We start from the raw sequence: 16,264 nt of genomic DNA on the forward strand, positions 1-16,264 counted from the left end.
GAAAACTATGCCTTGCTCTAAAGCTCTTTGGGAACCGTTTGCGTAGCCCCACACACCTGGGGGCTGCAGGCTTTCCTGCTCTCTTCAGCCTCAAAAGCACCCTTTCCCACTTGGCGCCGCGCCAGGCCCAAAAATGGCCATATGTCTGGAGACTGGTCCCACGCCCAAAGAGCCAGCAGGGAAAACTATGCCTTGTTCTAAAGCTCTTTGGGAACCATTTGCGTAGCCCCACAGACCTGGGGGCTGCAGGCTTTCCTGCTGCCTTCAGCCTCAAAACCACCCTTTCCCACATGGCGTCACGCCAGGCCCAAAAATGGCCATATGTCTGGAGACTGGTCCCACGCCCAAAGAGCCAGCAGGGAAAACTATGCCTTGTTCTAAAGCTCTTTGGGAACCGCTTGCGTAGCCCCACACACCTGGGGGCTGCAGGCTTTCCTGCTGCCTTCAGCCTCAAAACCACCCTTTTCCACATGGCGTCACGCCAGGCACAAAAATGGCCATATGTCTGGAGGTTGGTCCCACGCCCAAAGAGCCAGCAGGGAAAACTATGCCTTGTTCTAAAGCTCTTGGGGCACCGCTTGCGTAGCCCCACACAAACTGGGGGCTGCAGGCTTTCCTGCTGCCTTCAGCCTCAAAACAACCCTTTTCCACATGGCGTCAGCCAGGCACAAAAATGGCCATATGTCTGGAGACTGGTCCCACGCCCAAAGAGCCAGCAGGGAAAACTATGCCTTGTTCTAAAGCTCTTTGGGAACCGCTTGCGTAGCCCCACACACCTGGGGGCTGCAGGCTTTCCTGCTGCCTTCAGACTCAAAACCACCCTTTCCCACTTGGCATCGCGCCAGGCCCAAAAATGGCCATATATCTGGAGTTTGATCCCACGCCCAAAGAGCCAGCAGGGAAAACTATGCCTTGTTCTAAAGCTCTTTGGGAACCGCTTGCGTAGCCCCACACAAACTGGGGGCTGCAGGCTTTCCTGCTGCCTTCAGCCTCAAAACCACCCTTTCCCACTTGGAGTCACGCCAGGCACAAAAATGGCCATATGTCTGGAGGTTGGTCCCACGCCCAAAGAGCCAGCAGGGAAAACTATGCCTTGCTCTAAAGCTCTTTGGGAACCGTTTGCGTAGCCCCACACACCTGGGGGCTGCAGGCTTTCCTGCTCTCTTCAGCCTCAAAAGCACCCTTTCCCACTTGGCCCCGCGCCAGGCACAAAAATGGCCATATGTCTGGAGACTGGTCCCATGCCCAAAGAGCCAGCAGGGAAAACTATGCCTTGTTCTAAAGCTCTTTGGGAACCGCTTGCGTAGCCCCACACACCTGGGGGCTGCAGGCTTTCCTGCTGCCTTCAGCCTCAAAACCACCCTTTCCCACTTGGCGCTGCGCCAGGCCCAAAAATGGCCATATGTCTGGAGACTGGTCCCACGCCCAAAGAGCCAGCAGGGAAAACTATGCCTTGTTCTAAAGCTCTTTGGGAACCGCTTGCGTAGCCCCATACACCTGGGGGCTGCAGGCTTTCCTGCTCTCTTCAGCCTCAAAAGCACCCTTTCCCACTTGGCGCCGCGCCAGGCCAAAAAATGGCCATATGTCTGGAGACTGGTCCCACGCCCAAAGAGCCAGCAGGGAAAACTATGCCTTGTTCTAAAGCTCTTTGGCAACCGCTTGCGTAGCCCCACACACCTGGGGACTGCAGGCTTTCCTGCTGCCTTCAGCCTCAAAACCACCCTTTCCCCCTTGGCCCCGCGCCAGGCACAAAAATGGCCATATGTCTGGAGATTGGTCCCACGCCAAAGAACCAGCAGGGAAAACTATGCCTTGTTCTAAAGCTCTTTGGGAACCGCTTGCATAGCCCCACACACCTGGGGGCTGCAGGCTTTCCTGCTGCCTTCAGCCTCAAAACCACCCTTTCCCTCTTGGCGTCACGCCAGGCACAAAAATGGCCATATATCTGGAGACTGGTCCCATGCCCAAAGAGCCATCAGGGAAAACTATGCCTTGTTCTAAAGCTCTTTGGGAACCGCTTGCGTAGCCCCACACACCTGGGGGCTGCAGGCTTTCCTGCTGCCTTCAGCCTCAAAACCACCCTTTCCCACTTGGCGCTGCGCCAGGCCCAAAAATGGCCATATGTCTGGAGACTGGTCCCACGCCCAAAGAGCCAGCAGGGAAAACTATGCCTTGTTCTAAAGCTCTTTGGGAACCGCTTGCGTAGCCCCACAGACATGGGGGCTGCAGGCTTTCCTGCTGCCTTCAGCCTCAAAACCACCCTTTTCCACATGGCGTCACGCAGGCACAAAAATGGCCATATGTCTGGAGACTGGTCCCTTTCCCAAAGAGCCAGCAGGGAAAACTATGCCTTGTTCTAAAGCTCTTTGGGAACCGCTTGCGTAGCCCCACACACCTGCGGGCTGCAGGCTTTCTTGCTGCCTTCAGCCTCAAAACCACCCTTTCCCACTTGGCGTCACGTCAGGCACAAAAATGGCCATATGTCTGGAGGTTGGTCCCACGCCCAAAGAGCCAGCAGGGAAAACTATGCCTTGCTCTAAAGCTCTTTGGGAACCGTTTGCGTAGCCCCACACACCTGGGGGCTGCAGGCTTTCCTGCTCTCTTCAGCCTCAAAAGCACCCTTTCCCACTTGGCGCCGCGCCAGGCCCAAAAATGGCCATATGTCTGGAGACTGGTCCCACGCCCAAAGAGCCAGCAGGGAAAACTATGCCTTGTTCTAAAGCTCTTTGGGAACCGCTTGCGTAGCCCCACACACCTGGGGGCTGCAGGCTTTCCTGCTGCCTTCAGCCTCAAAACCACCCTTTCCCACATGGCGTCACGCCAGGCCCAAAAATGGCCATATGTCTGGAGACTGGTCCCACGCCCAAAGAGCCAGCAGGGAAAACTATGCCTTGTTCTAAAGCTCTTTGGGAACCGCTTGCGTAGCCCCACAGACCTGGGGGCTGCAGGCTTTCCTGCTGCCTTCAGCCTCAAAACCACCCTTTTCCACATGGCGTCACGCCAGGCACAAAAATGGCCATATGTCTGGAGGTTGGTCCCACGCCCAAAGAGCCAGCAGGGAAAACTATGCCTTGTTCTAAAGCTCTTGGGGCACCGCTTGCGTAGCCCCACACAAACTGGGGGCTGCAGGCTTTCCTGCTGCCTTCAGCCTCAAAACAACCCTTTTCCACATGGCGTCAGCCAGGCACAAAAATGGCCATATGTCTGGAGACTGGTCCCACGCCCAAAGAGCCAGCAGGGAAAACTATGCCTTGTTCTAAAGCTCTTTGGGAACCGCTTGCGTAGCCCCACAGACATGGGGGCTGCAGGCTTTCCTGCTGCCTTCAGACTCAAAACCACCCTTTCCCACTTGGCATTCTGCCAGGCACAAAAATGGCCATATATCTGGAGTTTGATCCCACGCCCAAAGAGCCAGCAGGGAAAACTATGCCTTGTTCTAAAGCTCTTTGGGAACCGCTTGCGTAGCCCCACACAAACTGGGGGCTGCAGGCTTTCCTGCTGCCTTCAGCCTCAAAACCACCCTTTCCCACTTGGCGTCACGCCAGGCACAAAAATGGCCATATGTCTGGAGGTTGGTCCCACGCCCAAAGAGCCAGCAGGGAAAACTATGCCTTGTTCTAAAGCTCTTTGGGAACCGCTTGCGTAGCCCCACACACCTGGGGGCTGCAGGCTTTCCTGCTCTCTTCAGCCTCAAAACCACCCTTTCCCACTTGGCATTCTGCCAGGCACAAAAATGGCCATATATCTGGAGTTTGATCCCACGCCCAAAGAGCCAGCAGGGAAAACTATGCCTTGTTCTAAAGCTCTTTGGGAACCGCTTGCGTAGCCCCACACAAACTGGGGGCTGCAGGCTTTCCTGCTGCCTTCAGCCTCAAAACCACCCTTTCCCACTTGGCGTCACGCCAGGCACAAAAATGGCCATATGTCTGGAGGTTGGTCCCACGCCCAAAGAGCCAGCAGGGAAAACTATGCCTTGTTCTAAAGCTCTTTGGGAACCGCTTGCGTAGCCCCACACACCTGGGGGCTGCAGGCTTTCCTGCTCTCTTCAGCCTCAAAAGCACCCTTTCCCACTTGGCGCCGCGCCAGGCCCAAAAATGGCCATATGTCTGGAGACTGGTCCCACGCCCAAAGAGCCAGCAGGGAAAACTATGCCTTGTTCTAAAGCTCTTTGGGAACCGCTTGCGTAGCCCCACACACCTGGGGACTGCAGGCTTTCCTGCTGCCTTCAGCCTCAAAACCACCCTTTCCCACTTGGCCCCGCGCCAGGCACAAAAATGGCCATATGTCTGGAGATTGGTCCCACGCCAAAGAACCAGCAGGGAAAACTATGCCTTGTTCTAAAGCTCTTTGGGAACCGCTTGCGTAGCCCCACACACCTGGGGGCTGCAGGCTTTCCTGCTGCCTTCAGCCTCAAAACCACCCTTTCCCTCTTGGCGTCACGCCAGGCACAAAAATGGCCATATATCTGGAGACTGGTCCCATGCCCAAAGAGCCAGCAGGGAAAACTATGCCTTGTTCTAAAGCTCTTTGGGAACCGCTTGCGTAGCCCCACACACCTGGGGGCTGCAGGCTTTCCTGCTGCCTTCAGCCTCAAAACAACCCTTTTCCACATGGCGTCAGCCAGGCACAAAAATGGCCATATGTCTGGAGTTTGGTCCCACGCCCAAAGAGCCAGCAGGGAAAACTATGCCTTGTTCTAAAGCTCTTTGGGAACCTCTTGCGTAGCCCCACACACCTGGGGGCTGCAGGCTTTCCTGCTCTCTTCAGCCTCAAAAGAACCCTTTCCCACTTGGCGCCGCCCCAGGCCCAAAAATGGCCATATGTCTGGAGACTGGTCCCACGCCCAAAGAGACAGCAGGGAAAACTATGCCTTGTTCTAAAGCTCTTTGGGAACCGCTTGCGTGGCCCCACAGACCTGGGGGCTGCAGGCTTTCCTGCTGCCTTCAACCTCAGAAGCACCCTTTTCCACATGGCGTCACGCCAGGCACAAAAATGGCCATATGTCTGGAGACTGGTCCCACGCCCAAAGAGCCAGCAGGGAAAACTATGTCTTGTTCTAAAGCTCTTTGGGAACCGCTTGCGTAGCCCCACACACCTGGGGGCTGCAGGCTTTCCTGCTGCCTTCAGCCTCAAAACCACCCTTTCCCACTTGGCCCCGCGCCAGGCACAAAAATGGCCATATGTCTGGAGACTGGTCCCACACCCAAAGAGCCAGCAGGGAAAACTATGCCTTGTTCTAAAGCTCTTTGGGAACCGCTTGCGTAGCCCCACACACCTGGGGGCTGCAGGCTTTCCTGCTGCCTTCAGACTCAAAACCACCCTTTCCCACTTGGCCCTGCGCCAGGCCCAAAAATGGCCATATATCTGGAGACTGGTCCCATGCCCAAAGAGCCAGCAGGGAAAACTATGCCTTGTTCTAAAGCTCTTTGGGAACCGCTTGCGTAGCCCCACAGACCTGCGGGCTGCAGGCTTTCCTGCTGCCTTCAGCCTCAAAACCACCCTTTCCCACTTGGCGCTGCGCCAGGCCCAAAAATGGCCATATTTCTGGAGACTGGTCCCACGCCAAAGAGCCAGCAGGGAAAACTATGCCTTGTTCTAAAGCTCTTGGGAACGGCTTGCGTAGCCCCACACACCTGGGGGCTGCAGGCTTTCCTGCTGCCTTCAGCCTCAAAACCACCCTTTCCCACTTGGCCCCGCGCCAGGCCCAAAAATGGCCATATATTTGGAGACTGGTCCCACGCCCAAAGATCCAGCAGGGAAAACTATGCCTTGTTCTAAAGCTCTTTGGGAACCGCTTGCGTGGCCCCACAGACCTGCGGTCTGCCGGCTTTCCTGCTGCCTTCAACCTCAGAAGCACCCTTTTCCACAGGGCGTCACGCCAGACACAAAAATGGCCATATGTCTGGAGACTGGTCCCACGCCCAAAGAGCCAGCAGGGAAAACTATGCCTTGTTCTAAAGCTCTTTGGGAACCGCTTGCGTAGCCCCACACACCTGGGGGCTGCAGGCTTTCCTGCTGCCTTCAGACTCAAAACCACCCTTTTCGACATGGCGTCACGCCAGACACAAAAATGGCCATATGTCTGGAGGTTGGTCCCACGCCCAAAGAGCCAGCAGGGAAAAATATGCCTTGTTCTAAAGCTCTTTGGGAACCGCTTGCGTAGCCCCACACAAACTGGGGGCTGCAGGCTTTCCTGCTCTCTTCAGCCTCAAAAGAAACCTTTCGCAATTGGCGCCGCGCCAGGCCCTAAAATGGCCATATGTCTGGAGATTGGTCCCACGCCCAAAGAGCCAGCAGGGAAAACTATGCCTTGTTCTAAAGCTCTTTGGGAACCGCTTGCGTGGCCCCACAGACCTGGGGGCTGCAGGCTTTCCTGCTGCCTTCAGCCTCAAATCACCCTTTCCCACATGACGTCACGCCAGGCACAAAAATGGCCATATGTCTGGAGGTTGGTCCCACGCCCAAAGAGCCAGCAGGGAAAACTATGCCTTGTTCTAAAGCTCTTTGGGAACCGCTTGCGTAGCCCCACACACCTGGGGGCTGCAGGCTTTCCTGCTCTCTTCAGCCTCAAAAGCACCCTTTCCCACTTGGCGCCGCGCCAGGCACAAAAATGGCCATATGTCTGGAGACTGGTCCCACGCCCAAAGAGCCAGCAGGGAAAACTATGTCTTGTTCTAAAGCTCTTTGGGAACCGCTTGCGTAGCCCCACACACCTGGGGACTGCAGGCTTTCCTGCTGCCTTCAGCCTCAAAACCAGCCTTTCCCACTTGGCCCCGCGCCAGGCACAAAAATGGCCATATGTCTGGAGATTGGTCCCACGCCAAAGAACCAGCAGGGAAAACTATGCCTTGTTCTAAAGCTCTTTGGGAACTGCTTGCGTAGCCCCACACACCTGGGGGCTGCAGGCTTTCCTGCTGCCTTCAGCCTCAAAACCACCCTTTCCCTCTTGGCGTCACGCCAGGCACAAAAATGGCCATATATCTGGAGACTGGTCCCATGCCCAAAGAGCCAGCAGGGAAAACTATGCCTTGTTCTAAAGCTCTTTGGGAAACGCTTGCGTAGCCCCACACACCTGGGGGCTGCAGGCTTTCCTGCTGCCTTCAGCCTCAAAACAACCCTTTTCCACATGGCGTCAGCCAGGCACAAAAATGGCCATATGTCTGGAGTTTGGTCCCACGCCCAAAGAGCCAGCAGGGAAAACTATGCCTTGTTCTAAAGCTCTTTGGGAACCTCTTGCGTAGCCCCACACACCTGGGGGCTGCAGGCTTTCCTGCTCTCTTCAGCCTCAAAAGAACCCTTTCCCACTTGGCGCCGCGCCAGGCCCAAAAATGGCCATATGTCTGGAGACTGGTCCCACGCCCAAAGAGACAGCAGGGAAAACTATGCCTTGTTCTAAAGCTCTTTGGGAACCGCTTGCGTGGCCCCACAGACCTGGGGGCTGCAGGCTTTCCTGCTGCCTTCAACCTCAGAAGCACCCTTTTCCACATGGCGTCACGCCAGGCACAAAAATGGCCATATGTCTGGAGACTGGTCCCACGCCCAAAGAGCCAGCAGGGAAAACTATGTCTTGTTCTAAAGCTCTTTGGGAACCGCTTGCGTAGCCCCACACACCTGGGGGCTGCAGGCTTTCCTGCTGCCTTCAGCCTCAAAACCACCCTTTCCCACTTGGCCCCGCGCCAGGCACAAAAATGGCCATATGTCTGGAGACTGGTCCCACACCCAAAGAGCCAGCAGGGAAAACTATGCCTTGTTCTAAAGCTCTTTGGGAACCGCTTGCGTAGCCCCACACACCTGGGGGCTGCAGGCTTTCCTGCTGCCTTCAGCCTCAAAACCACCCTTTCCCACTTGGCCCTGCGCCAGGCCCAAAAATGGCCATATATCTGGAGACTGGTCCCATGCCCAAAGAGCCAGCAGGGAAAACTATGCCTTGTTCTAAAGCTCTTTGGGAACCGCTTGCGTAGCCCCACAGACCTGCGGGCTGCAGGCTTTCCTGCTGCCTTCAGCCTCAAAACCACCCTTTCCCACTTGGCGCTGCGCCAGGCCCAAAAATGGCCATATTTCTGGAGACTGGTCCCACGCCAAAGAGCCAGCAGGGAAAACTATGCCTTGTTCTAAAGCTCTTGGGAACGGCTTGCGTAGCCCCACACACCTGGGGGCTGCAGGCTTTCCTGCTGCCTTCAGCCTCAAAACCACCCTTTCCCACTTGGCCCCGCGCCAGGCCCAAAAATGGCCATATATTTGGAGACTGGTCCCACGCCCAAAGATCCAGCAGGGAAAACTATGCCTTGTTCTAAAGCTCTTTGGGAACCGCTTGCGTGGCCCCACAGACCTGCGGTCTGCCGGCTTTCCTGCTGCCTTCAACCTCAGAAGCACCCTTTTCCACAGGGCGTCACGCCAGACACAAAAATGGCCATATGTCTGGAGACTGGTCCCACGCCCAAAGAGCCAGCAGGGAAAACTATGCCTTGTTCTAAAGCTCTTTGGGAACCGCTTGCGTAGCCCCACACACCTGGGGGCTGCAGGCTTTCCTGCTGCCTTCAGACTCAAAACCACCCTTTTCGACATGGCGTCACGCCAGACACAAAAATGGCCATATGTCTGGAGGTTGGTCCCACGCCCAAAGAGCCAGCAGGGAAAAATATGCCTTGTTCTAAAGCTCTTTGGGAACCTCTTGCGTAGCCCCACACAAACTGGGGGCTGCAGGCTTTCCTGCTCTCTTCAGCCTCAAAAGAAACCTTTCGCAATTGGCGCCGCGCCAGGCCCTAAAATGGCCATATGTCTGGAGATTGGTCCCACGCCCAAAGAGCCAGCAGGGAAAACTATGCCTTGTTCTAAAGCTCTTTGGGAACCGCTTGCGTGGCCCCACAGACCTGGGGGCTGCAGGCTTTCCTGCTGCCTTCAGCCTCAAATCACCCTTTCCCACATGACGTCACGCCAGGCACAAAAATGGCCATATGTCTGGAGGTTGGTCCCACGCCCAAAGAGCCAGCAGGGAAAACTATGCCTTGTTCTAAAGCTCTTTGGGAACCGCTTGCGTAGCCCAACACACCTGGGGGCTGCAGGCTTTCCTGCTGCCTTCAGCCTCAAAACAACCCTTTCCCACATGGCGTCACGCCAGGCACAAAAATGGCCATATGTCTGGAGGTTGGTCCCACGCCCAAAGAGCCAGCAGGGAAAACTATGCCTTGTTCTAAAGCTCTTTGGGAACCGCTTGCGTAGCCCCACACACCTGGGGGCTGCAGGCTTTCCTGCTGCCTTCAGCCTCAAAACCACCCTTTCCCACATGGCGTCACGCCAGGCACAAAAATGGCCATATGTCTGGAGGTTGGTCCCACGCCCAAAGAGCCAGCAGGGAAAACTATGCCTTGTTCTAAAGCTCTTTGGGAACCGCTTGCGTGGCCCCACAGACCTGGGGGCTGCAGGCTTTCCTGCTGCCTTCAGCCTCAAATCACCCTTTCCCACATGACGTCACGCCAGGCACAAAAATGGCCATATGTCTGGAGGTTGGTCCCACGCCCAAAGAGCCAGCAGGGAAAACTATGCCTTGTTCTAAAGCTCTTTGGGAACCGCTTGCGTAGCCCAACACACCTGGGGGCTGCAGGCTTTCCTGCTGCCTTCAGCCTCAAAACAACCCTTTTCCACATGGCGTCACGCCAGGCACAAAAATGGCCATATGTCTGGAGACTGGTCCCACGCCCAAAGAGCCAGCAGGGAAAACTATGCCTTGTTCTAAAGCTCTTTGGGAACCGCTTGCGTGGCCCCACAGACCTGCGGGCTGCAGGCTTTCCTGCTGCCTTCAGCCTCAAAACCACCCTTTCCCACATGGCGTCACGCCAGGCACAAAAATGGCCATATGTCTGGAGGTTGGTCCCACGCCCAAAGAGCCAGCAGGGAAAACTATGCCTTGTTCTAAAGCTCTTTGGGAACCGCTTGCGTAGCCCCACACACCTGGGGGCTGCAGGCTTTCCTGCTGCCTTCAGCCTCAAAACCACCCTTTCCCACATGGCGTCACGCCAGGCACAAAAATGGCCATATGTCTGGAGGTTGGTCCCACGCCCAAAGAGCCAGCAGGGAAAACTATGCCTTGTTCTAAAGCTCTTTGGGAACCGCTTGCGTAGCCCCACACACCTGGGGGCTGCAGGCTTTCCTGCTGCCTTCAGCCTCAAAACCACCCTTTTCCACATGGCGTCACGCCAGGCACAAAAATGGCCATATGTCTGGAGGTTGGTCCCACGCCCAAAGAGCCAGCAGGGAAAACTATGCCTTGTTCTAAAGCTCTTTGGGAACCGCTTGCGTGGCCCCACAGACCTGCGGGCTGCAGGCTTTCCTGCTGCCTTCAGCCTCAAAACCACCTTTCCCACATGGCGTCACGCCAGGCACAAAAATGGCCATATGTCTGGAGACTGGTCCCACGCCCAAAGAGCCAGCAGGGAAAACTATGCCTTGTTCTAAAGCTCTTTGGGAACCGCTTGCGTGGCCCCACAGACCTGGGGGCTGCAGGCTTTCCTGCTGCCTTCAACCTCAGAAGCACCCTTTTCCACATGGCGTCACGCCAGGCACAAAAATGGCCATATGTCTGGAGACTGGTCCCACGCCCAAAGAGCCAGCAGGGAAAACTATGTCTTGTTCTAAACCTCTTTGGGAACCGCTTGCGTAGCCCCACAGACCTGGGGGCTGCAGGCTTTCCTGTTGCCTTCAGCCTCAAAAGAAACCTTTCGCAATTGGCGCCGCGCCAGGCCCAAAAATGGCCATATGTCTGGAGATTGGTCCCACGCCCAAAGAGCCAGCAGGGAAAACTATGCCTTGTTCTAAAGCTCTTTGGGAACCGCTTGCGTGGCCCCACAGACCTGGGGGCTGCAGGCTTTCCTGCTGCCTTCAGCCTCAAAACCACCCTTTCCCACATGACGTCACGCCAGGCACAAAAATGGCCATATGTCTGGAGGTTGGTCCCACGCCCAAAGAGCCAGCAGGGAAAACTATGCCTTGTTCTAAAGCTCTTTGGGAACCGCTTGCGTAGCCCAACACACCTGGGGGCTGCAGGCTTTCCTGCTGCCTTCAGCCTCAAAACAACCCTTTTCCACATGGCGTCACGCCAGGCACAAAAATGGCCATATGTCTGGAGACTGGTCCCACGCCCAAAGAGCCAGCAGGGAAAACTATGTCTTGTTCTAAACCTCTTTGTGAACCGCTTGCGTAGCCCCACAGACCTGGGGGCTGCAGGCTTTCCTGTTGCCTTCAGCCTCAAAAGAAACCTTTCGCAATTGGCGCCGCGCCAGGCCCAAAAATGGCCATATGTCTGGAGATTGGTCCCACGCCCAAAGAGCCAGCAGGGAAAACTATGCCTTGTTCTAAAGCTCTTTGGGAACCGCTTGCGTGGCCCCACAGACCTGGGGGCTGCAGGCTTTCCTGCTGCCTTCAGCCTCAAAACCACCCTTTCCCACATGACGTCACGCCAGGCACAAAAATGGCCATATGTCTGGAGGTTGGTCCCACGCCCAAAGAGCCAGCAGGGAAAACTATGCCTTGTTCTAAAGCTCTTTGGGAACCGCTTGCGTAGCCCAACACACCTGGGGGCTGCAGGCTTTCCTGCTGCCTTCAGCCTCAAAACAACCCTTTTCCACATGGCGTCACGCCATGCACAAAAATGGCCATATGTCTGGAGTTTGGTCCCACGCCCAAAGAGCCAGCAGGGAAAACTATGCCTTGTTCTAAAGCTCTTTGGGAACCGCTTGCGTGGCCCCACAGACCTGCGGGCTGCAGGCTTTCCTGCTGCTTTCAGCCTCAAAACCACCCTTTCCCACATGGCGTCACGCCAGGCACAAAAATGGCCATATGTCTGGAGGTTGGTCCCACGCCCAAAGAGCCAGCAGGGAAAACTATGCCTTGTTCTAAAGCTCTTTGGGAACCGCTTGCGTAGCCCCACACACCTGGGGGCTGCAGGCTTTCCTGCTGCATTCAGCCTCAAAACCACCCTTTTCCACATGGCGTCACGCCAGGCACAAAAATGGCCATATGTCTGGAGGTTGGTCCCACGCCCAAAGAGCCAGCAGGGAAAACTATGCCTTGTTCTAAAGCTCTTGGGGCACCGCTTGCGTAGCCCCACACACCTGGGGGCTGCAGGCTTTCCTGCTGCCTTCAGCCTCAAAACAACCCTTTTCCACATGGCGTCAGCCAGGCACAAAAATGGCCATATGTCTGGAGACTGGTCCCACGCCCAAAGAGCCAGCACGGAAAACTATGCCTTGTTCTAAAGCTCTTTGGGAACCGCTTGCGTAGCCCCACACACCTGGGGGCTGCAGGCTTTCCTGCTGCCTTCAGCCTCAAAACCACCCTTTCCCACTTGGCATCGCGCCAGGCCCAAAAATGGCCATATGTCTGGAGTTTGATCCCACGCCCAAAGAGCCAGCAGGGAAAACTATGCCTTGTTCTAAAGCTCTTTGGGAACCGCTTGCGTGGCCCAACAGACCTGCGGGCTGCAGGCTTTCCTGCTGCCTTCAGACTCAAAAACACACTTTTCGACATGGCGTCACGCCAGACACAAAAATGGCCATATGTCTGGAGGTTGGTCCCACGCCCAAAGAGCCAGCAGGGAAAACTATGCCTTGTTCTAAAGCTCTTTGGGAACCGCTTGCGTAGCCCCACACAAACTGGGGGCTGCAGGCTTTCCTGCTCTCTTCAGCCTTAAAAGAAACCTTTCGCAATTGGCGCCGCGCCAGGCCCAAAAATGGCCATATGTCTGGAGATTGGTCCCACGCCCAAAGAGCCAGCAGGGAAAACTATGCCTTGTTCTAAAGCTCTTTGGGAACCGCTTGCGTGGCCCCACAGACCTGGGGGCTGCAGGCTTTCCTGCTGCCTTCAGCCTCAAAACCACCCTTTCCCACTTGGCATCACGCCAGGCACAAAAATGGCCATATGTCTGGAGGTTGGTCCCACGCCCAAAGAGCCAGCAGGGAAAACTATGCCTTGTTCTAAAGCTCTTTGGGAACCGCTTGCGTAGCCCCACACACCTGGGGGCTGCAGGCTTTCCTACTGCCTTCAGCCTCAAAACAACCCTTTTCCACATGGCGTCACGCCAGGCACAAAAATGGCCATATGTCTGGAGACTGGTCCCACGCCCAAAGAGCCAGCAGGGAAAACTATGCCTTGTTCTAAAGCTCTTTGGGAACCGCTTGCGTAGCCCCACACACCTGGGGGCTGCAGGCTTTCCTGCTGCCTTCAGCCTCAAAACCACCCTTTTCCACATGGCGTCACGCCAGGCACAAAAATGGCCATATGTCTGGAGGTTGGTCCCACGCCCAAAGAGCCAGCAGGGAAAACTATGCCTTGTTCTAAAGCTCTTTGGGAACCGCTTGCGTAGCCACACACACCTGGGGGCTGCAGGCTTTCCTGCTGCCTTCAGACTCAAAACGACCCTTTCGCACTTGGCGCCGCGCCAGGCACAAAAATGGCCATATGTCTGGAGACTGGTCCCTTTCCCAAAGAGCCAGCAGGGAAAACTATGCCTTGTTCTAAAGCTCTTTGGGAACCGCTTGCGTGGCCCCACAGACCTGCGGGCTGCAGGCTTTCCTGCTGCCTTCAGCCTCAAAACCACCCTTTCCCACTTGGCGTCACGTCAGGCACAAAAATGGCCATATGTCTGGAGGTTGGTCCCACGCCCAAAGAGCCAGCAGGGAAAACTATGCCTTGCTCTAAAGCTCTTTGGGATCCGTTTGCGTAGCCCCACACACCTGGGGGCTGCAGGCTTTCCTGCTGCTTTCAGCCTCAAAACCACCCTTTCCCACATGGCGTCACGCCAGGCACAAAAATGGCCATATGTCTGGAGGTTGGTCCCACGCCCAAAGAGCCAGCAGGGAAAACTATGCCTTGTTCTAAAGCTCTTTGGGAACCGCTTGCGTAGCCCCACACACCTGGGGGCTGCAGGCTTTCCTGCTGCATTCAGCCTCAAAACCACCCTTTTCCACATGGCGTCACGCCAGGCACAAAAATGGCCATATGTCTGGAGGTTGGTCCCACGCCCAAAGAGCCAGCAGGGAAAACTATGCCTTGTTCTAAAGCTCTTGGGGCACCGCTTGCGTAGCCCCACACACCTGGGGGCTGCAGGCTTTCCTGCTGCCTTCAGCCTCAAAACAACCCTTTTCCACATGGCGTCAGCCAGGCACAAAAATGGCCATATGTCTGGAGACTGGTCCCACGCCCAAAGAGCCAGCACGGAAAACTATGCCTTGTTCTAAAGCTCTTTGGGAACCGCTTGCGTAGCCCCACACACCTGGGGGCTGCAGGCTTTCCTGCTGCCTTCAGCCTCAAAACCACCCTTTCCCACTTGGCATCGCGCCAGGCCCAAAAATGGCCATATGTCTGGAGTTTGATCCCACGCCCAAAGAGCCAGCAGGGAAAACTATGCCTTGTTCTAAAGCTCTTTGGGAACCTGTTGCGTAGCCCCACACAAACTGGGGGCTGCAGGCTTTTCTCGCGCTTTCAGCCTCAAAACCACCCTTTCCCACTTGGCATCGCGCCAGGCACAAAAATGGCCATATTTCTGGAGACTGGTCCCACGCCCAAAGAGCCAGCAGGGAAAACTATGCCTTGTTCTAAAGCTCTTTGGGAACCGCTTGCGTGGCCCAACAGACCTGCGGGCTGCAGGCTTTCCTGCTGCCTTCAGACTCAAAAACACACTTTTCGACATGGCGTCACGCCAGACACAAAAATGGCCATATGTCTGGAGGTTGGTCCCACGCCCAAAGAGCCAGCAGGGAAAACTATGCCTTGTTCTAAAGCTCTTTGGGAACCGCTTGCGTAGCCCCACACAAACTGGGGGCTGCAGGCTTTCCTGCTCTCTTCAGCCTTAAAAGAAACCTTTCGCAATTGGCGCCGCGCCAGGCCCAAAAATGGCCATATGTCTGGAGATTGGTCCCACGCCCAAAGAGCCAGCAGGGAAAACTATGCCTTGTTCTAAAGCTCTTTGGGAACCGCTTGCGTGGCCCCACAGACCTGGGGGCTGCAGGCTTTCCTGCTGCCTTCAGCCTCAAAACCACCCTTTCCCACTTGGCATCACGCCAGGCACAAAAATGGCCATATGTCTGGAGGTTGGTCCCACGCCCAAAGAGCCAGCAGGGAAAACTATGCCTTGTTCTAAAGCTCTTTGGGAACCGCTTGCGTAGCCCCACACACCTGGGGGCTGCAGGCTTTCCTACTGCCTTCAGCCTCAAAACAACCCTTTTCCACATGGCGTCACGCCAGGCACAAAAATGGCCATATGTCTGGAGACTGGTCCCACGCCCAAAGAGCCAGCAGGGAAAACTATGCCTTGTTCTAAAGCTCTTTGGGAACCGCTTGCGTAGCCCCACACACCTGGGGGCTGCAGGCTTTCCTGCTGCCTTCAGCCTCAAAACCACCCTTTTCCACATGGCGTCACGCCAGGCACAAAAATGGCCATATGTCTGGAGGTTGGTCCCACGCCCAAAGAGCCAGCAGGGAAAACTATGCCTTGTTCTAAAGCTCTTTGGGAACCGCTTGCGTAGCCACACACACCTGGGGGCTGCAGGCTTTCCTGCTGCCTTCAGACTCAAAACGACCCTTTCGCACTTGGCGCCGCGCCAGGCACAAAAATGGCCATATGTCTGGAGACTGGTCCCTTTCCCAAAGAGCCAGCAGGGAAAACTATGCCTTGTTCTAAAGCTCTTTGGGAACCGCTTGCGTGGCCCCACAGACCTGCGGGCTGCAGGCTTTCCTGCTGCCTTCAGCCTCAAAACCACCCTTTCCCACTTGGCGTCACGTCAGGCACAAAAATGGCCATATGTCTGGAGGTTGGTCCCACGCCCAAAGAGCCAGCAGGGAAAACTATGCCTTGCTCTAAAGCTCTTTGGGATCCGTTTGCGTAGCCCCACACACCTGGGGGCTGCAGGCTTTCCTGCTCTCTTCAGCCTCAAAAGCACCCTTTCCCACTTGGCGCCGCGCCAGGCCCAAAAATGGCCATATGTCTGGAGACTGGTCCCACGCCCAAAGAGCCAGCAGGGAAAACTATGCCTTGTTCTAAAGCTCTTTGGGAACCGCTTGCGTAGCCCCACACACCTGGGGGCTGCAGGCTTTCCTGCTGCCTTCAGCCTCAAAACCACCCTTTCCCACATGGCGTCACGCCAGGCACAAAAATGGCCATATGTCTGGAGACTGGTCCCACGCCCAAAGAGCCAGCAGGGAAAACTATGCCTTGTTCTAAAGCTCTTTGGGAACCGCTTGCGTAGCCCCACACACCTGGGGGCTGCAGGCT

Source organism: Chroicocephalus ridibundus, chromosome 2, assembly GCF_963924245.1.
Source record: "Chroicocephalus ridibundus chromosome 2, bChrRid1.1, whole genome shotgun sequence".
Lineage (NCBI taxonomy): Eukaryota > Metazoa > Chordata > Aves > Charadriiformes > Laridae > Chroicocephalus > Chroicocephalus ridibundus.